At 49.5% G+C, this 23332-nt stretch overlaps 1 pseudogene; it reads right to left on the bottom strand.

The window, feature by feature from the left end:
- Positions 1-21348: 21348 nt before the first annotated feature.
- Positions 21349-22329, bottom strand: LOC119395105 (poly(A) polymerase type 3-like; annotated as a pseudogene).
- Positions 22330-23332: the final 1003 nt, after the last annotated feature.

Raw genomic sequence — 23332 nt, 5'->3', positions numbered from 1 at the left:
GGGTGAGGGGCACCTTACTGATCTGAAGTGCGGGTCGAGCAGGCAGATCGAGTGTCATTTTGTGCTCTCTATGCCATGGCAAAACCAAAAAAATTTCGGGGGGGGGGGGCACGGTGTGCCCCCCCCCCTGGCTACGCCACTGTATCCTGGCGTTGCTATGTGCTAGAGAACGCGAAAACGATACAGAAATAGGAAGAAAGACAGTACTTAGTATTTTGTGCAGTAATATTAAAACGATTTTGCTGATATTTCTGAGGTGAAAGACCCTGATTATGAGAGTGTCACTGAACCCAGCTTTTGACAAGTCGACTTATATTGGAGGCAGCAGCGGTAATCATTAGCAGCGCAAATGCGTGCGTTTTTTTAGCTTTCACTACACTGTCGTGGTCGCCGGAGGGTGACCAAACGGTAAAGGTACATGCTCCTAGGGAAGGGGCTTTTTGCCGTGACGATGTAGGTGTAGTTAGCGAAAAGTTCATTGCGGTAGCATGCCCTGTTCAACCCGAGCTGTTTAAGGCGGCCGTTAGTCCGTAAGCTGCGAACAGAAGCTGATAATCGTCATTTACGCACGCGTCCTCCTCGTCCTCTTCATCGTCGTCGTCTTCTTCACCTTTTCCTTCGCTCCCAGAACAGGTGCGTCAGTTTCTCTGGAGCTTGATGCAACAACCCTCATGCATGAGACAACAAGTATATTGGGAAAGAAAGAACAAAAGACTGAGAGATATAAGGAAAGAGAAATAAACGTAGCTAAAAAAAGTCTAGGGGAAGAATTTCCTCACGATGCAAGTTTCCAACCTGCGTACTCACTATCCGAGCGTCTTAACCGCTCAGCTATCTAGGAATAGTAGCAGAGTATAGAATAGCCTTGTATTGTATACTATAGCAAGCGGGTGCGAAAGATAAGTGGGGGAGATGAGGAGGAAAAGAGGGAGGGGAGAGCGTAAAGCATATCATAGAAAGAAAGAGAAAGAGGGAAATATAGAGAACGAAAGGCAAAAAGACAATGAAAGAGATAAAGACATAATCAAAGAGGAGAGAAGAAGAAATAGAGAGCGAAAGAAACATACATAAATGAAAGAGGAAGCAAGATACAGAGCGAGAGAGAGCAAGAAAGGAAGAAAGAGAAATAAAGATAAAAAGACCGAGAAAGAGAAAGAAACAGAAAAGGGAAGGAAAGACAAAGTGGGTGAAAGAAAGAATACATTTGCAAAAATAGGAAAACAACAAGCGCCAAGAATACCGAGGTGCCCATCAGCTCCGCTGTCTGCTAAGCATTGTGCCTCCATTGCAAGCTACACTAATTTTAGAGCGCAACTCTTATGATACCGTTCCTGCGTTGAGTGGCGTCGCCGTCACCGCCGGCGTGACCGATAGAGCGAACGAGGACGAAAGAGGCCGAAGGCGGAGCTCGTGCGCAGGCAGGGCTGGCACGTGCACTGCGGCTGGCTTCGCTTGTCGAAACGGGGCTGTGGGCACTTCGCTTGGTTTGCGATGTCTGCAATGTACAGAGTGGTGTGTGCAGCACTCGAGTGCTGGCACATTCCGTGGCAATGTGTAGCGAATGTTACATCGCCAGAACTTTGGATAGCGAAAACTTCAAACACAGTTCGCGTTGCTTTTCGCTGGCGTCAATGCACTACTTGTAACATTGCCTATATTCTAAACGTCTCGTTTAAGGAAAGGCTGGCTGGGACATCATCGGCAAGCACGCACTCGACCTGGACAACATGACCATTGTTGAAATGTGGATTATCCTATCAGCCACAACTTTTGTACTAGCCATATTGATTGCTTATCTATCAAATGTTTTGCCCTGGACCACATCGAGACCGCAGCCTCTTCTATTTCCTGTAATGGTGAGTTCAGAAAGGGTCACCGGTAGCACGTTTAAATCCTTAAAATAAGTATATTTCGGACAATGATAACTCGAGAATCTCCCCACATTTTTAGCCGTACAATATCGAAAGGCATGTAAACGGTAAACAAGCAACTGGCACTTCTCAAGATCTTTGGCTACCATGCATAAAAAAACTGCTCCGAAATTCAGTTGGTTTAAGTAAGTGAATGTTATTCGCTGAGATAGGATAATGCTAATTGAATTACGAGTTTTATTCATCTGCTTGACACGGCGCACATAGCGAAAATTCTACGGCCCATCTGCTTCGTCAAGATGGTCCTACATATAAGCTGTCTAATCGTTATGATCCCCCCTGCGGCATTCATTTTGGTTGCCCTTGATGCCCTCAGTAGTGACGGCAATTTTCCATTGCCCTATTGTCTAATGTTCGTGAAGTCGCAGTTCAGTGCCGTCCCCTTTCCGCTGACATTCGCGTCCGCTTCGCTAGGTCGCAACATTGCGCATTGGGCACGGCGGCGCCTTTAAGTGCGGGTATATGCGATTGGAAAGCGAGATCACGTTCAGTCAGGAAAGCATGTCAGCCTGTAGCGTCATCATCATCGCCTGTCACCATAATTATCATCATTTTCGAACCACCACGCCGTGCCTCTCGAGCAGCCGACGCCGAGAGCTCGAGGTGCGAGCCAGAAGAGAACAAGCACACGCTTCTGGCGGTCTGTACACAGCAGCCGCCGCCTCCACGCTTCCGCTATCGCCCTAGTGAATAAAGTGGCGAAATTACGTCATGGCCATGTCAGCCGCCTTCACGTCTCCCTCTCGCTAGAAGCCTACATGTTGGACTGCCGAGATCACTTGATATGAATCCGCTGCTAGATTTCAAATGGGCGCTTTCGCATGATTAGTCAACGGGAAATCACGTAGCCTACCAGCCCAGCCTAGCCAGTGGCATTTTATTGGATGCCTACAACTACAACTACTGCAGCGCGTATCAGTCTTACGCAATTTTGCAGTAATAAAACGGAAGTGTCATGCAGTCGTTATGCTGTCAAATAAGGACCACTAGTCTAACGAAGATTCCGAGCAGTCTATATCATTCGCCTCGCTTCTTACTCTTTGTCTTTGTGTTATGCATCAGTATGTCCAGTGGTTGCTGCGGTTGGCAACACAGAGCGGTGCTTTACAAAAAAATATAACGTTTAGCCTAAGAGCACATGTTCTGAGTTCCAACTTGAACTTCCCTTCCCTGTAGACTGAAGTCTCTCCTCGTGGTTCACGCGTCGATATCTCGCCGAGCGGGAGCATTAGAGCTTCGATGATAATGCATAGGATTATCTGCGCCTGCGCAAGTGTAGCAGCACGTACTAAAAATCCTATTGAACATTATGGGTCTTAGCAGCATAGAATATATCCAAGTTAGCCTCACCAGTAAACAAAGCTAAGAAACTTAATTTGAATATATCCTTCGCTGGAAAGACTGATAAAGTTCGCATGCCGTTAGAGCGATAATCGCAGAAAGCGATAGTTGGCAACACTGTATGTCTTCGCATCTGAAGAGACACCTGAAGTCCTTGGAATTTGTTGATCCCTTTTTTAAACACAATTCAAATGATCTCGTTTCATTCCATGTCGCTTCTAACCCTGGTCAGTGTGACATGTGCAGCATAGATTTTGAAGACGTATATTATAATTTACGACATGATGCCCTAATAAAAGAATGTAAAACTATGTATCACTGAGGATAACAATGAAATGACCCTTGCAAGTGGGTGTGGTGTATCAGTAGGCGCGTTTCTTCAAATTCACCCTTTCTACATAGCGTCAACGCGTGTAGAATGGACAAGGAAATATCTTCATAGAAAAATGAGGCGTTTGTATAGGATCAAAAGTTTCTCCTGTGCTTAGCAATAATTTTCTGAGAAGGGTTGACAGGAATGTAGAAAGCAATCTGGGTGACGAAGTAATCAAGGTGTTACGTTATGAGGATTGCTTTAGTTTTATCTTTGAGAAGATATCAAACTTCCAACAGATGGTTAAGAGCGTACTCGATCTTTTTCGTGAGTTTGGTCATGGCTTGGAATTCACTTACGAATTGCCACAGAATAACAAGTTACAAATTTACACGTGAATCCTAAGCTAAATGTAAAAAAACACGGTTGATCCCTCCGTCATAGGAATCGGAATAACAAGAAAGTAAAGCGCGCCCTTGCAGAAGTAACTGAATGTTTACTGTACATTGCTATAAGAGAGGTTGCACAATGTATATTGACGTCTGGCAGCTAGTGGCGCCGTTTAACGTGGATGCACCCACTTTGACGATTGGTAGTACGTCTCCATCCCGACTACTAACGGCCATGTTAAATGATTAAACAAACCGTTGTGGTAGCTGTACTAGTTAACGGTGAAAGCGTAATCAGAGAACGAGGTGTGATAGCCAGAAGTGCGTCGCGTATTGGACGCAGAACTTGGTCGCCATCCCGCGGCATGTTAAAATGTGATTGAACACCACGGCCGGACTAGAGGGAAAGGCAAAGCGCGTCGTGCCGCCCCGTTAGCCCGGCCGTGATTTTAAAGACGATAGTCTTTCTTGGGGAACTTAAACGCAGCAATTTTGGTCTGTCTTTTTGTCTGTCTGTATGTCTTTCTGTTTGTCGGCACGTCACTCGATTCAGTTCAGCCACCCGACCAAAGTTGAACCACTTGTCCAAGGGCCAGCCTTCTTGAACGGCTGACTAGGTTCATACTTGTGTACATTGTTGACCAAAAAGCAAACATTAGGCATATCTGAGGCGCAACATCGCTAGGTAAGAATTAGGTGGTGTGTTCATTTAATAGAAAATACATAGATACGTAATTCTAGAGACCCTAGTTTCTTAAGCTGCGCTGAAAATGCGACTGCGCTGAAACTTGCCTTCCTCCGTGCCCTCTGCACGAGCTCATTGTTGTGCTTCGGTTTCGGTTCAGTATGCCATGGGGCGGCGCTCTGGCATTACTGTTTTACCCAGGCGACGTGTAAATAAAAGAGTGTGTGGAGAGTACTCGTTTAGTGCGAACGTTTCTTCTGCTTCGGCGCTTCGCGCCAAACCGCGTGTTCGGGCTGGCTGGCGTCCCCGCCGGTCGCGTTGGTCACCGCCGGTCTTCGCCTGCTGCTGCGCCGGCACTACCAGCCCGCAACACAGCACTCACGTTTCCCGACGTATTGCCAGATGGAGCGCCTCTTCTTTCGTCTTTAGACGCCATTTGCAGCGGAGCACGCAGATACGCGGCCAATTTTTTCTCGGGGCGAGCGCGTGAGCATGAAACGCGGTGTTACAGCCAGGTGAGGCAGGCGCGCGTCGCAGAGCCATTTTTGGTTTGTATTAGCGTGATGCTGACCGAGGCTGACGCTGTCACGACGCTTGGTCAAAGGTCGCCACCTCGCGGTGTGTTAAGGCAGTGACAAAATTCAACTTCTATTGAAAACGCGCCGAATGGGACGGACGCGTAACGCGTTGCAGGTGCTAGTCGCGGAGGCCACAACAATGACGAATTACTTTACCTTACCACCCAGAGGCCAACAGCACCCAGCCGACCGCGATAGTGGTAGATATAAAAGGCGCGCTCGTAAAGCCTCCAGAGTCTGTGACTCTGACAACACTTTCCACGAAGCACTCATGAACAGTTTGAGTTCCATCTGTTCATGAGTGTTTCATGGAAATTGTCAAAGTTCGTGAGGTGTATAAGACGACTGACTGTGATAGCTTTGTTTGATGCATTAGCGCACATGAAACGGATATTATGTGGGATTGTTAGACGATCTTGACCTGTAGTCAAGAAGGCAATAAAGAAAAAAAAGACCGTGGCGCAGTGGATAGCGTGCCCGCCATCTGTTGTTGAGGACCGAGCGGTCGTGGATTCGATGCCCGTTGACGGTACCTTTTTTTCTTTGCCATCTGATTGTGTCAATTTTTTCGACGTCATTTCTGTGACGGAAATACGTCACTGCAGTCTTGGTGGACCCCGGCATAAAACACTTTCGTGTTAAAACATGTGTGCTGTCTGTACTGCCCAACATCCAGCAAACCAATACTGAATTTCAACTCTACACAATAAAATATTGTCAAAAAATGGTATCGCTTTTTCCTGCTTCTTCTAAGCCTTGCTAAAATTTGTGTTCATTTAATCTCGGAAACTTCTGTACAAGAGAATGAGCGTCTCAGATCGGCAGGGTATTCAGAAAATCTCATTAGGGTGAACATGCAGAGGCTGATTGAGCGCACAAAGGCAACGCGCACCGTAGAGACTAATTCAGTGCCAACCGAAAATTGTAAATTTGTCGTCATACCTTATGCACATAAACTGTCACGTGGGCTAAAATATGTTGCAGGAAGATACAACGTTAAATTTCTCTTGTGAGCCCCAAATAACATGAAAAATATTTGTGGAAGAATTGACAGGAAGTTGCATGAAAAAAGAAGTGTAAATAAAAAGTGTTGCAAGGTAAAACATACATCCGCGATAGTACCATGCAAGTGGGCGCTGTTTATCAGGTGCCTCTCTCGCGTGGCCACGTCTACAGAGGGCAAACGGGCCGCTGTTTCAATATTAGATTACTGAAATATAAATGCTCACAAGGAGGTAATTCTTATTCACATCTGGCTAGACACTGTAATGAGCATGGATCTACAGCGATACATACACACACTGTGTGCTCTTTTGCGCATGTGATTGAGGCGTCCAGAGAAATTATGGAAGCTTTTTACACTCACCGAAAAGACCCTAGTTGTGTAAGCGTTCCTTCTATAGCCCTTCATGACAGAGAAATTTCTTTCTTGAATAGATTTGTCACCTGATATAGTTTTTTCATGGTTAGTCGACCTTTAATCTTTTCCATTTATTCTCAGTTTGACGTCATCGGCGTGTGGCCACGTGGGTATAGGTTGTGCTTTAGGATACATGTTTCTGCGCTAATAAAGTTAGTTATGAGAACAGCGCTGGTGTTCGTGTGCCTTCTTCCCCTCTGTGTATAGTCGCTTGGGATGACAGAGGCAGCATAGGACCGGCAGGCCTAAAAATAAAGTCACGAGCTCTCTACGTCCTCCTCCGCTTTAGTTCCAGAACACGTGCACCGATTTATCTGGCGTGACCTGTAATGACTCTGATGATTGAGATAATGAGTATATAGAGAGAGAAAGGAAGAGAAAAAAAGGAGATAGACAAGAGAGAAAGAGAGAAATTCTTAGCGAAAAAGTTTTCAACACGAGGTGGGATTTGAAGCTGCGTACCCTCAATCCGAAGGCAAGCGTCCTTACCATTCGGCTATCCAGGCACGCCAGCAGAGCACAGCGTAGCCTTGTGTAGTTAGGTGTACGAAGTTGTTTGGAAGGGAAGTGAGCGTGAGGAGGAGACATGTGATGGTTAGGAGGCAATGGAGAAGGGGAGAGAGCACAACACGGCATAGGATGATTTAGAAAGAAGTAAAAAAAGAGAAAGAAATGCAGGAAGAGAAAAAAAGAGAGAGAATAAAGGAACTAGAGTGAGAGAGAGAATAATCAATCAAGCGAGAAATAGAGGGAGAGAGGGAAGAAATGAATGAAGCAAGTAAATATACGGAATACGCCCGAAAGAGAAAGATGAGCGAGAGCGAAACAGAAAAATAAATAAATAGAAACAAGAAAGAAAGACATAGCAAACACACTGAGAAGACTGAGGAGAGAGAAGGAAGGTGCATAGGAAGATAATGATGATATTATGAGGAACCGCTTTATTCGAGTCTAGCTCGAGCTGCTGTACAATGATGATGATATATACAGATGAGGAAGTAGCACACATGATGATGATGATATGTCGAGATGATAAAGAAGAGTCACTGATTTGCTGCGCTCACACTAATTCCCCCTCGCGCTGGAAGCGGCCGCCTGGCCGCGTGACAGTATTACGTAAGGCGTCGGGTATACGGCTTTAAGCGAGAAACATGCATTATTTCTGTCCCCCGGCAACAGTGATCGGAAGGAGTTGTAAGAGGTGAGATACGGTAATTAACTGGGGACGTTTGCTCAACGACCGTGTAAGGTCCAAGAAAGCGCCTTATGAATTTTTCGCATAAGCCTGGAACGCGCAGCGGAGTCCATAGAAGAACTTCGTCTCCAGGGGCAAAAGTCACAGCACGGTGAGTCGAGTCGTAGCGAGACTTGCGAGCTTCCTGGGAGATGCCGGTGTTAATTCGGGCCAGATGACGGCAGTGTGCGAGGCGAGACAAAAAGACTTCCGATAAAGGACCTGCGGAGGGTGCGGGAGCCGAAAGGAACGAGACGTCCAGAGCGAAATTCGGCGAGCGGCCGTGGACTAGGAAAAAGGGAGAAAAGCCGGTGGTGCGTTGCGTAGCCGTGTTATGAGCGAATGTGACGAACGGCAGGATTGCGTCCCAGTTCGAGTGGTCGGGGTCGATGTACATGGCAATCATATCAGAGAGGGTGCGATGAAAGCGTTCTGTCAAGCCGTTGGTCTGCGGATGGTAAGCAGAAGTTGTCTTGTGAATGGTGTTGGCGACGCGCAGGACCTCGTCAAGAATAGACGAAAGGAAGACTTTGCCACTGTCACTGAGCAGAACGCGTGGAGCTCCGTGGCGTAAAAATATGCTGCGCAGAAGAAAATCGGCGACTTCAGTGGCAGCCCCAGATTGTAGCGAGGCTGTTTCCGCGTAGCGGGTTAGAGGTCAACAGCCGTCACAATCCACCGGTTCCCATTCGATGTCACGGGTAGGGGGCCGTACAAGTCTATCCCGACGACTTCGAAAGGCAAAGCGGGACAAGGAAGAGGTTGCAGGAGACCAGAAGGAGCAGTCGTGGGTCGTTTGCGGCTTTGACAATGGACGCAGGAAGCAAGATATTTGGCAACGGCTGAAGAGAGGCCAGGCCAGGTGCAGCGGCTTCGTATTTTGTCATGTTTTATGATAGCCTAGATGACCGGCTGTGGGATCATCGTGAAATGCTTGAAGAACCTCACGTTGTAGAGAACGTGGTATGATTGGTACCCATTTGTTGCCGTCGACGTGGTAGACATAGCGATGTAGAACACCACCATGAAGCTTGAACTGGTTAAGCTGTCGACGAAGTCGGGCGTTCGGAGGAGCAGAAGAACCTTCGATGCGCTCCAAAATAGTGCGGCAGTATGGGTCGGTGCGTTGGTGCGACACAAGTACGGATGGACTGCTAGATCTTAGCCAACTGAGTGCTGCGATGGATACAGCACTTTCAGTGGCAGGAGGCGATGGAGAGATATCATGGCTGGGCAGAGGGTAGCGAGATAGAGCATCAGCGTCTTGATGCTTATTTCCGGATCTATAGACGACGTCGAAATCGTACTCCTGCAAGCGAAGCACCCAGCGACCAAGGCGGCCCGATAAGTTTTTTAGCGACGAAAGCGAGCACAGTGCGTTGTGGTCAGTAACGACTGTAAAGTGGCGGCCATGGAGATATGGGCGAAATTTTTGTACTGCCCAAACAACAGCTAGGCACTCCTTATGGTGTAATTCTTCTCTGCAGCGGTGAGAGCACGACTGGCATAAGCAATGACTCGTTCACGCGAGGTGTTGCCACGTTGCAGGAGAATGTCACCGAGACCATGACTGCTAGCGTCGGTGTGAAGGATGGTGGGCGCGCCTGGATCGAAGTGGCACAGTACCGGGTCGGATGTAAGGGCCTGCTTCAACGCCAGGAACGCACTTTCACAGTCTTCGGACCAAACGAAGGGCGCGTTACTTGCGAGTAGCTGGTGGAGTGGAGACGCAAGCTCTGCGAAGTCACGTATGAAGCGCCGGAAGTAAGAAGTCAAGCCGAGAAAACTGCGGAGGTCTTTTTGACGCAGCGGACGGGGAAAGTCGAGAACGGCGGCAAGCTTCTCAGGGTCCTGTCGAATCCCTTCTTTGCTGACTAAGTGCCCTAGAACATTGATCGTCTTGCTTGCGAAGGTGCATTTTTTTGTATTTAGCTGGAGGCCAGCTTTTGCAAGGCAAGCTAGGACTTCTTCAAGACGTTGCAGATGCTGCGAGAACGTGGACGAAAAAACGACTATGTCGTCGAGATAGCACAAACAGCTTTTCCATTTTACACCATGCAGTACACTGCCAATCATGCGTTCGAAGGTAGCGGGCGCATTACATTTTTTTATTTGTAAATTTATTTATTTGTTTGGGATTTTCGTAGGGTGGGAAGTTGAACAATACATGATATGTTACGACGAGATTCATGAAACAGGTGGTAGGCGCAACCGGCTCACATATTTCGCACGACCAAAAACAGAAAATGGGTTGATAAGAAAGGAAACGCAGTTACACATCTGTACATACGCGTGCACATGCATATAGAGTATAATACATAGCAATCCTCAATTTAATTACATACAAATAGCAACAAAATAGGAAATGTAAGTAAAATAAAATAATAGGTAAATAACAAGGCAAAATACACACGTAGGCGTTTGAAGATTAAAATATATCGTCGAACTAAATACACATGAAAGCAGGTTCACAAACTTGAAGTAAAACTTTGCAACGAAGGCTGAGACACTTGTTCATTTGTTAGTAAATTCCAGTCATTCACCGTCCTTGGAAAAAAAGAGTATTTATATGAGTTATTTCGTGTGTGATGCGGCGTTAGCGTTCTATCATGCCGTTGTCTTGTGCTGTATCTTGAGGTGAGTGGCGTAACAGAATATGCGTCGACCTTAACGTGCCCCATTAGTATTTGGTAGAGAAACTTCAAACGTAAATGACGGTTTCTAGTGGAGAGAGGCTGCGGATCAGCTCTGATTAACAGGTCACTTACTGAAGTACGGTCGTAACGATTATATATAAAACGAACTGCTCTTTTAGGGGCGAAGCTCCTTATAGCGGCACCCGTTCGTCCCTAGTAGCGTAGTATGTAACCAGTCTTACGCTTTGACCTGCAAGGTGGTGCCGGTGGGAGATTTTTCCTGTGCGTTGTTGAACAATAAAAAATTCGCAGCGTTAGCTAAAAGCCGACTTCTTCTGTCTCTCATTCTCATTAGCAGCCATTCTTTACCTCCAAGGTAGTGCCTGGTGAGATTTCTCTTGTGCGTGATTAAACAATAAAAATTTTGTTCAAAACGCCGTTGATTGATGAAATAAACCAACAAAAGACGCCAGATGTTTTGTAAAAGCAAAACGAAAGAACGCCAGATGTTTCTAAAGCAAAACGAAAAGACGCCAGCTGCTTAACGAAAGACGCCAGATGTTTTCTAAGCAATGTTTTTCTAAACAATGAAAATTCACAGCGTACATGTAAAATTAAAGTGCGCTGCAAGTCGTCATAACTCATCGAACCTTTAGTATAAACGCGCCCGATCTCACGTCGGTGATGACGTACTGGGCAGAATTCACGGAAGATTCACGGTTTACCGATGAACCTCCGCAGCTTCGCCCACTCATCATCATTCACTCCGTGGATATGCTGTGATTTTTTTAATCATTTCTAATTTATCAATATTCGTTTTAGTATATGGGTCCTAGATAACGGCAGCATAGTCTAACCTGGGCAGAATAACAGATTTATACGCAAGGAGACGCACAGTAGGGGTGGATAGTTTCAGTGCTCTGCGAAGAAAAAATAGTTTACGTTGTGCGTGAGCTGTGACTTGGTCGAGGTGTTTATTCCACCGGAGATCACTCGTTATCAAAAGTCCTAAGTATTTGTATTCGGTTACCTCGGTAAGGTAATTGTTGTTGTAGCCGTAATAATAAGTTAGAGGCGTTTCCTTGTAATTTTCATTGCTACTGTTTTTTTCAAGATTAAGACACATCTACCAACTCTCGCACCATGACACAACCTTTTCAAAAGCTTGATTTAGAAGCAGTTGGTCAGTCGTGGTTTTGATCTCGCGGTACAGAATGCAGTCATCGGCGTAAAGTTTAATTTTTACCGGGATGCCATCAACTATGTCGTTTATAAAAATAAGGAAGAAAAGTGGTCCAAGGACCGAACCCTGCGGGACACCAGAAGACACGGAAACTCTACCTGAACAATGTTGGTTAAAAGAAACAATTTGTTGCCGACCAGTTATATATGACGAAATCCTAGATAGTAGTTTAGGGTTTTGAAGTACTGAATTTAATTTATACAGTAGTTTGTTATGAGAAACAGTGTCGAAGGCTTTACGAAAGTCTAGAAAGATAGCGTCAGTTTGATTGCCGTTGTTAATAGATACTGCAAAATCATGTATAGTTTCTACTAATTGAGTTTGTGTAGAAAAGCCCCTGCGAAAGCCATGTTGTCCTTTGGTGAAGAAGTTTTGTTCCTCGAGAAATTCTGAAATGTGTTTGTGTATTATATGTTCCATCAGCTTGCAAGACGTTGAGATTAATGATATGGGACGGTAATTTTTAACGGAGCTTTTTTTCCCACTTTTGTGTAGTGGTATAATCTTGGCTATTTTCCAATCTTTAGGAACCTCGCCCTCCTCTAAGGATTTCGAAAACAATACGTGAAGGTACTTTGCCATCCACTCCGCATACCGCTTTAAGAATTCATTTGGGATGTCGTCAGGACCGCAGGATTTCTTTATGTCTATTTTTAAGAGCAAGTTGAGTATTCCCTGTTCGCTAATGACGATGTCTGGAATTGGCGGAAGAGAGAGACTAATGTCAGGCAGTAACTTGTTGTCCTTGGTGAAAACTTGTTGTCTTTGGAGTTCGCGATCTTGGAGCTGTCATGAGTGAGGAGCCTTCCATTTCAAAAGCCGTGGAAGAATGTGATGAAGGGGAAATCAATCTCCAGAATTTTTCTGGGGACGTCGAGATGAAGTGCGGTAGTTGTACACTGTGGTAGTTTTGCTGATCCTTCGAAACTTCACCCAGTAGTTTAACGGTTAAAACAGATATTTCTTGTCTTTCAGATTCTGTTGGAGATCCCTTCTTCTTTAATCTTTTAAGCTTTCTTTTGAGGTGCAGGGTAGGTCGAAACGCATGACATTAAATTTGTACAGCCCGTCTGGGGTGGAAAAAGCCGTCATCTCTTTGTCAGATTCGGACATCGGTATTTGCCAATAGCCGGATAGGAGATCAAGGCTAGAAAAATACTCGGCGCCATGTAACGAATCCAGTGCGTCGTCGATCCGTGGCAGGGGGTAAACATCTTTGCGCGTTATTTTGTTCAGCGCATGGTAATCGACGCAAAAGCGCACTGTTCCGTCTTTTTTCTGTACCAAAACAACTGGGGAAGACCAGGGGCTCGAGGAAGGACGTATGGTGTTTCGTCGAAGCATGTCTGACACGTTTTCCTCGATGATCTTGCGCTCTGCCAGATACACTCCGATGTGGGCGCCGGTGAATAATACGGGAGCCGTCAGTCTGGATGCGATGAGTAGCGGCGGTAGTCATGCTGAGGACTGGCGAATTCACGTCGAACAAAGAACGGTGTCGATTCAACAGGGCAAGCAAATCTTGACTCTGGGCAGGTGTCAGGTCGGGGCTTATGGTTGCCGATAGAGGTGTGGAAGAGGCATGAAGTGGCGGCGAGCTTGACTCTGGTAGAACAGTCGGAAGGGCAACAATCGCAACCGGATGAGTGTCAACGGCGCAAGTGACTGTTGATCCACGGGGCAACATCTAGGGATCAGGTGTGTGATTTAACGCAGTAACGAAGGCAGACCCGTCGGCGAAGCGAATAAGGCCAGGAATACCTCGACATAGAATACCTCGACATAGGGTGTGGCCGTAACGCAAAATGAGCACGTCGCCATCCACAATGTTGCTGGAAGTGACACTGATAATTTCTTCCTTGGATGGCCAAAGAACGTAGTCTGAAGTGGTGACGAGGCCAATGCGCTCTTCGTTCTGAGGGAGAGAGTCATCTGTGGCGTTCAGATGTATTAGGCGCTGACGACAAGATATGGAAGCGGACGCTGACGACAAAAAATCCCACCCCAAAATGAGTTCATGGGTGCACTCACGAAATACCGCAAATACAATGTGGTGACGAATACCATCTATAAACACACGAACCGTACACTGTGCGAGTGGACGAATGACGGCGTTCGTCGCTGCAGGGAGAGATGGGCCGCAGTAAGGCGTGGTCACTTTTCGGAGGCGAGAACAAAAGTCAGCGCGAATAATGGAAATTGCAGCGCCAGTGTCCACGAGAGCTTCGACGCGCACACCTTCAACTAACACGATTAACAAGTTCGACGGGCGCTCTGGAGGAATTGGTGGCTGTCCGGTGGGTGCAGTTTCCCCTCCTAAAACTGTATCGGGGAGTTTTCCGAGTGGGCGTTCGTGACATGGGAGGCGGGTCGCAGAGGCGACACTGAACGGCGACGTGGAGAAGGTGACCTGCGTCGATACTCACGGGAATTCAGAGGCACATCAACATAGTAAGGAGGAGAGGGTGAACGGCGAAGAGAAGGTCGGTAGTAGGGCGTCCGTTGATAGCTCGTAGTTGGACGGATGCCTGGGCGTTCCTCGGGAGCGTAGCCGCGTTGCTCGTCCTGTTGTCGCCTTCGGCAAATTCGGGAGGTGTGTCCTCGATAGCCACAGTAGTAACAGATGGGTCGAGGAGGACACGGAGTGGTGTAGTACTGCTGGACACGCATCGGCGGTGTCAACGAAGCCACAGATGCGTGGTCTCCTGGTGTAGGCACTGAGACGGTGGTGGCTGCCGGGAGCGCCGCAACGTCGGCGTACGTTGGCACCTGACGGGAGCAGGGACCGTCGGAACACGTTAGACGTGACGCGGACGCTATCTCTTGCCTAATGATGTCCCGCAAGTTGCTTGGAACAGAAGGTAGAGGAGATTCCGGAGCGCAGGAAGAGTAACGCCCGTGAAGCTCTTCAAGAACGATGTCGCGGATCAGCGTACGTAAGTCGAGGGCCGCAGGAAGACGAATGTCCGAGGTGTCGTAGCAAAGGCGAAGAGACTGGAGTTCCTCAAGTCGCTGGCAAATGGTGATGACATCCTGGGTGGTGGCAGGATTCTGCGTAGCAAGAGCGTTAAGGCTATGGTGTTTATGCCTTTGATAATATGGCGTATTTGGTCGGTCTGGGACATGGCGGAGTTTACGCGCTTGCACATTGCAAGAACGTCCTCAATGTACGAGGTGTATGGTTCACGGGGCAGTTGAGTGTGTTCAGCCAGCTTCTTCTTCGCTGCCTCAGCGCGAAGTGTGGGGACACCGAAAATATGACGAAGCTGCTGAATGAACGTGTCCCAGTCGGGAAGATCTGGTTGATGGTTCCAAAACCAGGTTTTCGCGACATCAGAAAGGTAGAAGGGGACGTTCCGCAACTTCTGTGAGTTGTCCCACCTGTTCAATTCGCTGACGAGGTCGTAGTTTTGGAGCCATTCTTCGACGTCATCCCCGCATAGACCAGAATACACTGGCGGATCACGCTGCCGGCTGTTGAAGGCTGGAGCGGGTGGCGGAGGCTGGTTTGGAGCGGCGGCGTTGGACGACGCAGGATCTTCGTGAGTGGGCATGGCAGGTGGTATGACGCGACGACCCGAGCGGAGCTCCAGCGAGAACGTGCGAGAGGACTTGGGGATCGAAAAGCACCGTCCACCACTTATGAGGAACCGCTTTATTCGAGTCTAGCTCGAGCTGTTCTACAATGATGATGATATATACAGATGAGGAAGTTGCACAAATGATGGTGATGATATGTCGAGATGACAAATAAGAGTCACTGATTTGCTGCGCTCACAATATATGGTCTTTAATGCTGCGAGGGTCATTTGATGACGAAATAGCGCCAGCACAAGAGTCGGATGTGAGCAATGATGGTGTTAAGTGGCTGTATAGATGCCTAAACTTCCGCACACTAGGCCATGTATAACATACACGTATTAGACTCATGAGAGTGACGTGAAAGGTGTATAGTGAGAGTGAGTGGCATGTGGTTGTGGTAATAAAATTATTTTGTTATGATGTGAGCACGACTGCCTCCTCAAGGCTTTTGAGCCCAAATGCCGGAAAACAGGTGCGCTCTATAATACAGTTACCACAGCAGCAAGCTCTGTTCAAAGGTCGTGCTAAATATAACGTGAAAGCTATTAACATCCTGAAAAACGCGAGCAACGACATGTACCTAAACAGCGGTTCCCTACCCAGCAACATAAATGGATGTAGTGGGATTTGCCTTCGGTTGGTTAATAGAAAGTGTTTTCTTTTATTAACGTGTCATTCATTGCAGTGGAATAAAATATAAAATTGCGTAACTGATTCACCACAATTTTCATACGTGAGTGTATCAACAGTAGACAGAAGGTATCCATGTGTGCTGTATGTGTGTCCTCTTCTTAACCTGGTAAGTGTTACTTCAAACCAGGACCACTGTCTTACTTCTTCGTAGACATGCCATGGCATAGCGGCATCGCGAAGGAGATCGATAGCCAGCAGCGATTTGTGATTTTCCGGCCAAGCAAGGCGAGAGCCGAGCGCATTGATAGCAAACACACATATATTGGCGTCATCTTGGAAACTCCGGAACACTGGTAGTTCCCATGGATCAACTGATGGCAATATGCACGGCGAGGATCCGAACATTCTCACCGTAAAACGGTCCAGCTCCTTGGACCGCAAGGATGTCGGCCACATGACGACCGTGGTTTAGAGAAGAGCGAGGAGCACGATGAGCCCGGGGGAATGACCGCAGGAAATACGGGGGTCCCGGCACTTAGGACGGCGGTTGCGTACCTGCAGTTCGAAGGCGCCAAGCTCTTACATGCGCTTCGCAGCGCGGATGATCTCAGCCGCATCGTCGGGTGAGCCGCCCGGATAACCATTGGCGGTGGTTGCGGAATATGTGGTTGTCGCAGCAATTAACGCGGTGATGTCCTGAATCATGGAAGCGTGGTCGACCCGACGAATAGAAGCACTGGTACATTACCGTCGAGTCGACGAGGAGGCCTAGACATCTTCCCGGATGCTGCTTGTAGCGCCGGCACGTGCGGGTGCCGGGGAGGCTTGGACGCCGTCCCCGAACTGTGCTTTCTGCGGTGGCATGCTTGCGGTTTCCATGCCCTGAGAAGCGTCGACGGCGTTCCTTGACTATATATATTGTAACGAAGAGGAAGTACTCCGGCGCAGAAGCAGCAGTAACGAGGGTGCAGCAGAGCCTCGCGCTAGCGGACTGTGCTCGGTGCATTACACAACCAACGATCAGCTCTACGCCCAATAAATATCCTTTATATTTGGTGGAGGTACTGCGTAAGGTTTCCTCTACCATCCGGGATCTTCGTTCTCGGAGGCTACCTTCTACTATGCCGGACGCCAACCAGCAGACGCTTCCATCACCACCTGCCACCTCCGCTGGCAGTGTTCCGCTGCGGGAGCCTCCAATCTTCGGCGGAACAGACGACAACGACGTTGAAGATTGGCTCTCGACTTACGAACGGGTGACCGCTCTAAACAAATGGACCAACGCGGACAAGTTAACGCGCGTATCGTTCTACCTCGCGGGTGTTGCCAATCTTTGGTTCAGGAACCACGAGCGAGATGTCCAAACGTGGCCGCAGTTCGAAACGTCCATCAGGGCAGTATTCGACCGACCCGCCGTCCGAAAACTGCGAGCCGAGCAGCGTTTGGGCGCATGCGCAGAAGACATGGGTGAGACGTTCACCAGTTATATGGAAGACGTTGTCGACCTGTGCAGACGCTTCGACGCTGCCATGACGGAAAGTGAAAAAATCAAGCACATCATGAAAGGAATTGATGATGACGCTTTCCAAATGCTCCTGGCGAAGAATCCGACCACAGTTAATGACGTTATTAGCTTGTGCCAGAGCTATGATGAATTGCGGAAGCAGAGAGCTGTGACGAGACGACCTCCCGCACACGACGCACAGCCTGACCAACGGCCACGACCAAGCGTCGCTGATAGCCGAAATTAAAGCCTTTGTCACAACTCTACCACACCTCTGCCATCGTCCCTCCGCGGCGTCATTCAAGGAGAGGTCGCTGAAGCGCTGCCAGCTGCCCGCGAGCAAAGTCTTCTCGCTGCTCCACTTACATACGCTGTGGTCGCTGCCATGCCCCCTCAAAAAGCACCCGTACTTCCTTTCCAGCATCATGTGACCTATCCTCCACCTCCGGTCCGCTGGGCCAGCAATGCCACAGCCAACTTGTGGCGCACGCTCGACAATCGCCCGATATGCTTCGCATGTCGATACCCCGGACACGTCGCCAGGTATTGCCGCCGCCGGGTGCAAGGCAAGGATGAAAGCCCTCGAGAGCCGCACTGCCCGCCAGACTCAAACGCGCATTACGCTCCCTCTGCTCCAGCGCGAGCTCGCTACCAGTCTGATCGCCGCCCTACGCTGGAACATCTTCGCTCGCCATCTCCGTGCCTCTGCTCGCCTTCCCCTATGCGTCAACGGTCCGCACCTAGCGAAGAGGGAAACTAGACGACGCAGTTCCTGAGGCAAGAACTGCGCAAGTTTCGGTTTGCCCAAGTCCTCATTCTCCTCCTGCTAATGTTATTGATGTATTCATCGAAGATGTCGCTACAGTCGCTCTTATAGATACCGGAGCTGCTGTTTCTGTTATCGATGCTCGATTTTGCCGCTCACTTCGTAAAGTAACGAGGCCTCTCCCCGGATTGTCGCTTCGTATTGCTAGTGCTCAGCCCATTCAACCGGCCGCAGTCTGTGCAGCGCATGTGACCATTCAGGACGTTCTGTAAACGATAGAGCTCATCGTACTTTCATCGTGCTCCCATGCGATTATCTTACGATGGGACTTTCTGTCGCGTCACAACGCCGTGATCGATTATGCTCGTGCTGAAGTCGAATTCTGCTCACTCGATGACACACCCTCCCTCAACCACCCATCTTCCGCTAAACTTGTCGTCAACGACGACACCTACATCCATCCGTACTCTTCGGCAGCCGTACCAGTCTCGTGCAGCGCCATATCCGACGGGACGGTCTTCTTCACGCCCTCTCAAATCTTCGTTACCCGAAGAGCATTTCCATTGCCCTTCGCTGCTCTTGACCTTGTCGCAGGTTTCGCCACAATGCCCATTTACAACCATCATTCATCGCCACTATCATCGCTTTGTCACAAGTGCCTCGGCCACGTCGAGACGGTCAACTCCACACGAATCATCGCCGTCCCCGACGAGGTGCCTGCGACGGCCTTCTGTGAACTGCGTGTCGTCTCCACGCCTGACCCAGCATATACAAATGTATTCCGACCATTCATCGCCGAAGATTTGACACCTGCGCAGCGATCAGAGCTCCTTACCATGCTTCAGCACTACCGCCCTTCTTTCGATGTTGCACAAACATCGCTAGGTCGTGCCTTAGCAGTCGAACGCCACATCGCTGTGATGAGTAAAGGAGGTGCACGAGGCGCGTGCCGGACATGGAAGCGCGGCGACGGTGCGCGAGAAGAAGAAAGTCACCCGATGGCACGCGCACCAGCCACGTCGACGCAGAGGATTGGCCAGATAGGGGCTCATGGCATGCGACCCGAGCCGTGATGGTGAACGGCGAAGGATGATCGAGGCACTGTGCTGTTGGGCGCCGGACGGAGAAGATCGCGGAAGAAGCAAGCGTCGCACCCGCGGCGAAAGCGGCTGGTACTCTGTTCTGGAGGTGGCGGCACGCAGGGCTCGGGGAGTGGCCGTCGACCTTTGAAGGCTTCAAGCGAGGCAGCCCGGACCTGTCGCCCCTCAATACGGCAGTTCCGAGATCGCCAGCAGCCCTTCTCTTCTTGACAGGACGGCTGCAGATCACAGTTCAGCCAAGGAGGCGCCCGTCACCTGTGGAGTCCTTAAGCAAGGGACCAAGGCCTAGTTATGCCTAACCTCGACTGACCGAGGACGGTGAAGACTACTGGGGACACACGCGACGAGAGCAAGCGGCAGGCTGGACGAAGGCAACCGACGATGAACTTGGGGGCCTACTGAGGACGTCGGCGACCGTCTCGACGAGAGATTGACGCGACGGGAACATCGAGTCGTCGCGACGAACTGTAAGAACATTCTAGCACCGCAAGGCCCATAGTGGCCAGACTGAGGTGAAGAGACGTATCTAAGCCTAGCTAAAACGCATTGTTTAGCTAGTTTCAGTTCTGGGCGTGAAGTCAGATTTTGTAAATGTATATAGTTTCTTTTTTGAATTGTTCAGTGCCAATAACGCTTTTTTATGTTGTCTTTTTACTCGTTATAAACTTGGGTTTTGCCGTGGTATCACGGTCTCTCGTGACCGTCTCACTCTCTCCCGATCCGATGCAATATTGCAAGCAGCCCCGAGATAATTGTGACAATCGTCGTTTACTTTCGTCCGCAACTTCGTGCGCTCTTGCCGTGAATGTCAGCGCCGAAAATCTCCACCGCACATTCCGCTGGTGAGCTACTACCTTTGTCATGCCCTTCCCGACCCTTAGATAGGGTCGGTATAGATATCTATGGGCCGCTTCCATTGACTCCTACCGGCAACAGGTGGATAATAGTTGCAGTCGACCACTTAACACGCTATACCGAGAGTGCTGCTCTTCAAACTGCCACAGCACAAGAGGTCGCCTCTTTCATACTGCACCGTTTTGTGCTGCGTCATGGAGGTCATCAAGAACTTCTCAGCTGCCGTGGCCGCGTCTTCTTATCAGAGGTCGTCGAAAAATTGCTCGCTGAATGTGATATTGTACACCGCACATGCACCGCTTACCATCCGCAGACCAAATCGTACTACAGAGCGCTTTAATCGCACTCTTGTTGACATGCTCGCTCTGTACGTCACTCCTTATCACTCGAATTGGGACCTAGTTCTTCCATTCGTTACGTACGCCTACAATACCGCGACGCAAGCTACAACTGGTTTCTCCCCTTTTTATCTCGTTTATGGCGGCCGCCCTTTCCACACCATTGACACCAATCTGCCCTATCGACCGGACGCGTCCGAGTGCCCACCGATCTTGGAATCCGCCATACACACAGAAGAATGTCGCCAGCTGGCCCGCCAGTTTACCTCAGATAACTAGAACCGCCAAAAAGCCATCCATGATACCCAGCACTCGACTCCCGTTTTTCTCCCAGCTGCCCTTGTGTGGCTGTCTGTGCCACATCGCACACCAGGGCTCTCTTCTAAATTTCTTCCCAAGTACGATGGGCCATACCGCGTTCTCGAACAGACTTCTCCAGTCAACTATCTTATTGAACCTCTCACGCCGCCGTCTGACCTGTGGCATCGTAATCGCGAGGTTGTGCACGTCCAGACATTCAAGCCCTAGCATGATTCTACGGTCCCTGCAGATGACCAAGTCGCCAGGATGGCTCCTTTTTTCCCGGGGCCATTGTAACGTAGAAGTACTCCGGCGCAGAAGCAGCAGCATCGAGGGTGCAGGAGAGCCTCGCGCTAGCGGACTATGCTCGGTGCATTATCCGACCAAAGATGAACTCTAGGCCCAATAAACCTCCTTTAATATATATATATATATATATATATATATATATATATATATATATATATATATATATATATATATATATAAAGGAGCCACATTCACCCAAGGGTCCCACAGGGGGAAACCCAGCCGGAACTGTTCGGGTGAAGCTTGCAGGTCCGCGCCACCAGCATAGCCCACGACACGCCACCCAGGTAGCCCAGCACGTTGGAGTACACCCCGTGACGCTTGGCCCACAGCTTGATTGCACGCAGCGCCAGCCGAAATGTCTCCCGGGTGGGCACCAGGTGCACGATCTCGTCCGTCACGCGACAGCCGTTGAGACTGCGCACACACTTCTGGTCCAGATTCTTGAGGATGTTGACGTCACGCAGGTCCTGGTCTTCCGGAATGTCCTTCAGGGCTAATCGAGCAAACAGCATGTCCCGCTCAATTCCATGAAATGTCGTTTTGATGACAGGTACAAAGGCCTCTTCAACAGCCCGGAGGTCCCTGACCTCGTCCTGTTGATCGAGCAGCTCCACAAAGAGGTGAACATGCCGTGGTGCCATGCACAAGGTATCGATATCGGCCCCCTTCGTGTGCACTCCGAGACGGTACGACCCAAACGTGTAGATCTTGCCACCCACGTTCTCAGCCACGCTCGGCGGCATATTCTTCTTAGTACTGACTTCATAGATCCACTTCTTCACAGGCTGGTTGATCTTTGACAGCTCATACATCCTGTGCGCCAGCTCCTCCTCGGACTCGAACGGGCCGAACTGTCGCAGGGTCTCCTACAGTTTATCGGTGCGCTGCAGGTCGCTGGGCTTGGGTGGGGCAGTGCTGATGGCTGAGGTCATGCCCAGCGTCTTGTACGCCATGGCCGAGCCCATCTGCTGCTGCTGCTGGGCTGCAGGGCTCCACCGCCATTGCCTACCAAAAGGTCCCCGCGACCCCCTTCCGCAGGGAAGATCGACATCGCCGTGGCTTTGCGCCCGTGGCCGCCGCGCTATCCCCGGATGCTTCTAGTCTTTAGCCGCGAAAATAACTTCATGGGTGAAAATGCACGGCACTCGGACCGCGCATTATTTGCGGCAAAAAAAGGCGATTCCGCGGACCGTCTGCTGTGAAGTTGTGTTTGATGCAGCGACCCAGCGAGAAGGTGAGAAGACACGACAAGAAGACACGGCCTCCTTCCTGCTCCACCGATTCATGCTACGTCACGGCCCACCTCAGGAGCTGCTCAGTGATCGAGGCTGTGTCTTCTAGTCGGAAGTCGTCGAAGCCATTCTAAAAGAGTGCAACGTTGCACACCGCAAAACTACTGCTTACCGCCCGCTGACGAATGGCCTCACCGAACGCTTTAACCGTACGCTCGGCGACATGATCTCGATGTACGTCACCGCCGATCACACCAGTTGGGATGCCATTCTGCCCTTCGTCACCTACGTCTACAATACCGCCGCTCAGAGCACCACTGGTTTTTCTCCCTTTTTCTTATTGTATGGCAGGCACCCCTCGCCCGCAATCGACTCAATCCTTCCATACAAGCCGGATCGGTCTGAGTTTGCGCCGATTTCTGCTACCGCCCGACTTGCTGAAGAGTGTCGCGAACTTGCCAAGACCTTCACTACGCATGGCCAAAAGCGGTAGAGGAGCATTAGCGGTGTCAGAATCACTTCTGAGCCGACTTTCTTCCCTGGGGCGCTCGTATGGCTCTCGATGCCTACCACTGCACCTGGCCTTTCTTCAAAACTACTGCCCGAGTACGAAGCCCCCTACCGTGTCGTTGAACGCACATCCCCTGTAATCTACCTGATCGGGCCCATCGATCTGTCCTCGGAGATGCGCCGTCGAGGGCGCGACATTGTAAACGTGGATCGTCACAAGGCCTACCATGGCCCGCTCATTACGACAAGTTGTTAGGTCACCAGGCGGCTCCCTTTTCGCACCCGCAGTAATCGTAGCGAAGCTTTGGAACTGTGAAGTGGGTCGTCCTCTCCAGCCCCTTCTAGTGGGTTGCCCTCTTCGGAGAGAACGCAACTCGTGCAGAGAGTCGGCCCCGCCTTGACTTTATCTGTCCGCCAATAAACATCTTTA

Source organism: Rhipicephalus sanguineus, chromosome 5, assembly GCF_013339695.2.
Source record: "Rhipicephalus sanguineus isolate Rsan-2018 chromosome 5, BIME_Rsan_1.4, whole genome shotgun sequence".
Taxonomy (NCBI): domain Eukaryota; kingdom Metazoa; phylum Arthropoda; class Arachnida; order Ixodida; family Ixodidae; genus Rhipicephalus; species Rhipicephalus sanguineus.
The sequence above is the reverse complement of the archived record's forward strand: the minus strand, read 5'-3'. Positions and strand labels throughout refer to the sequence as shown.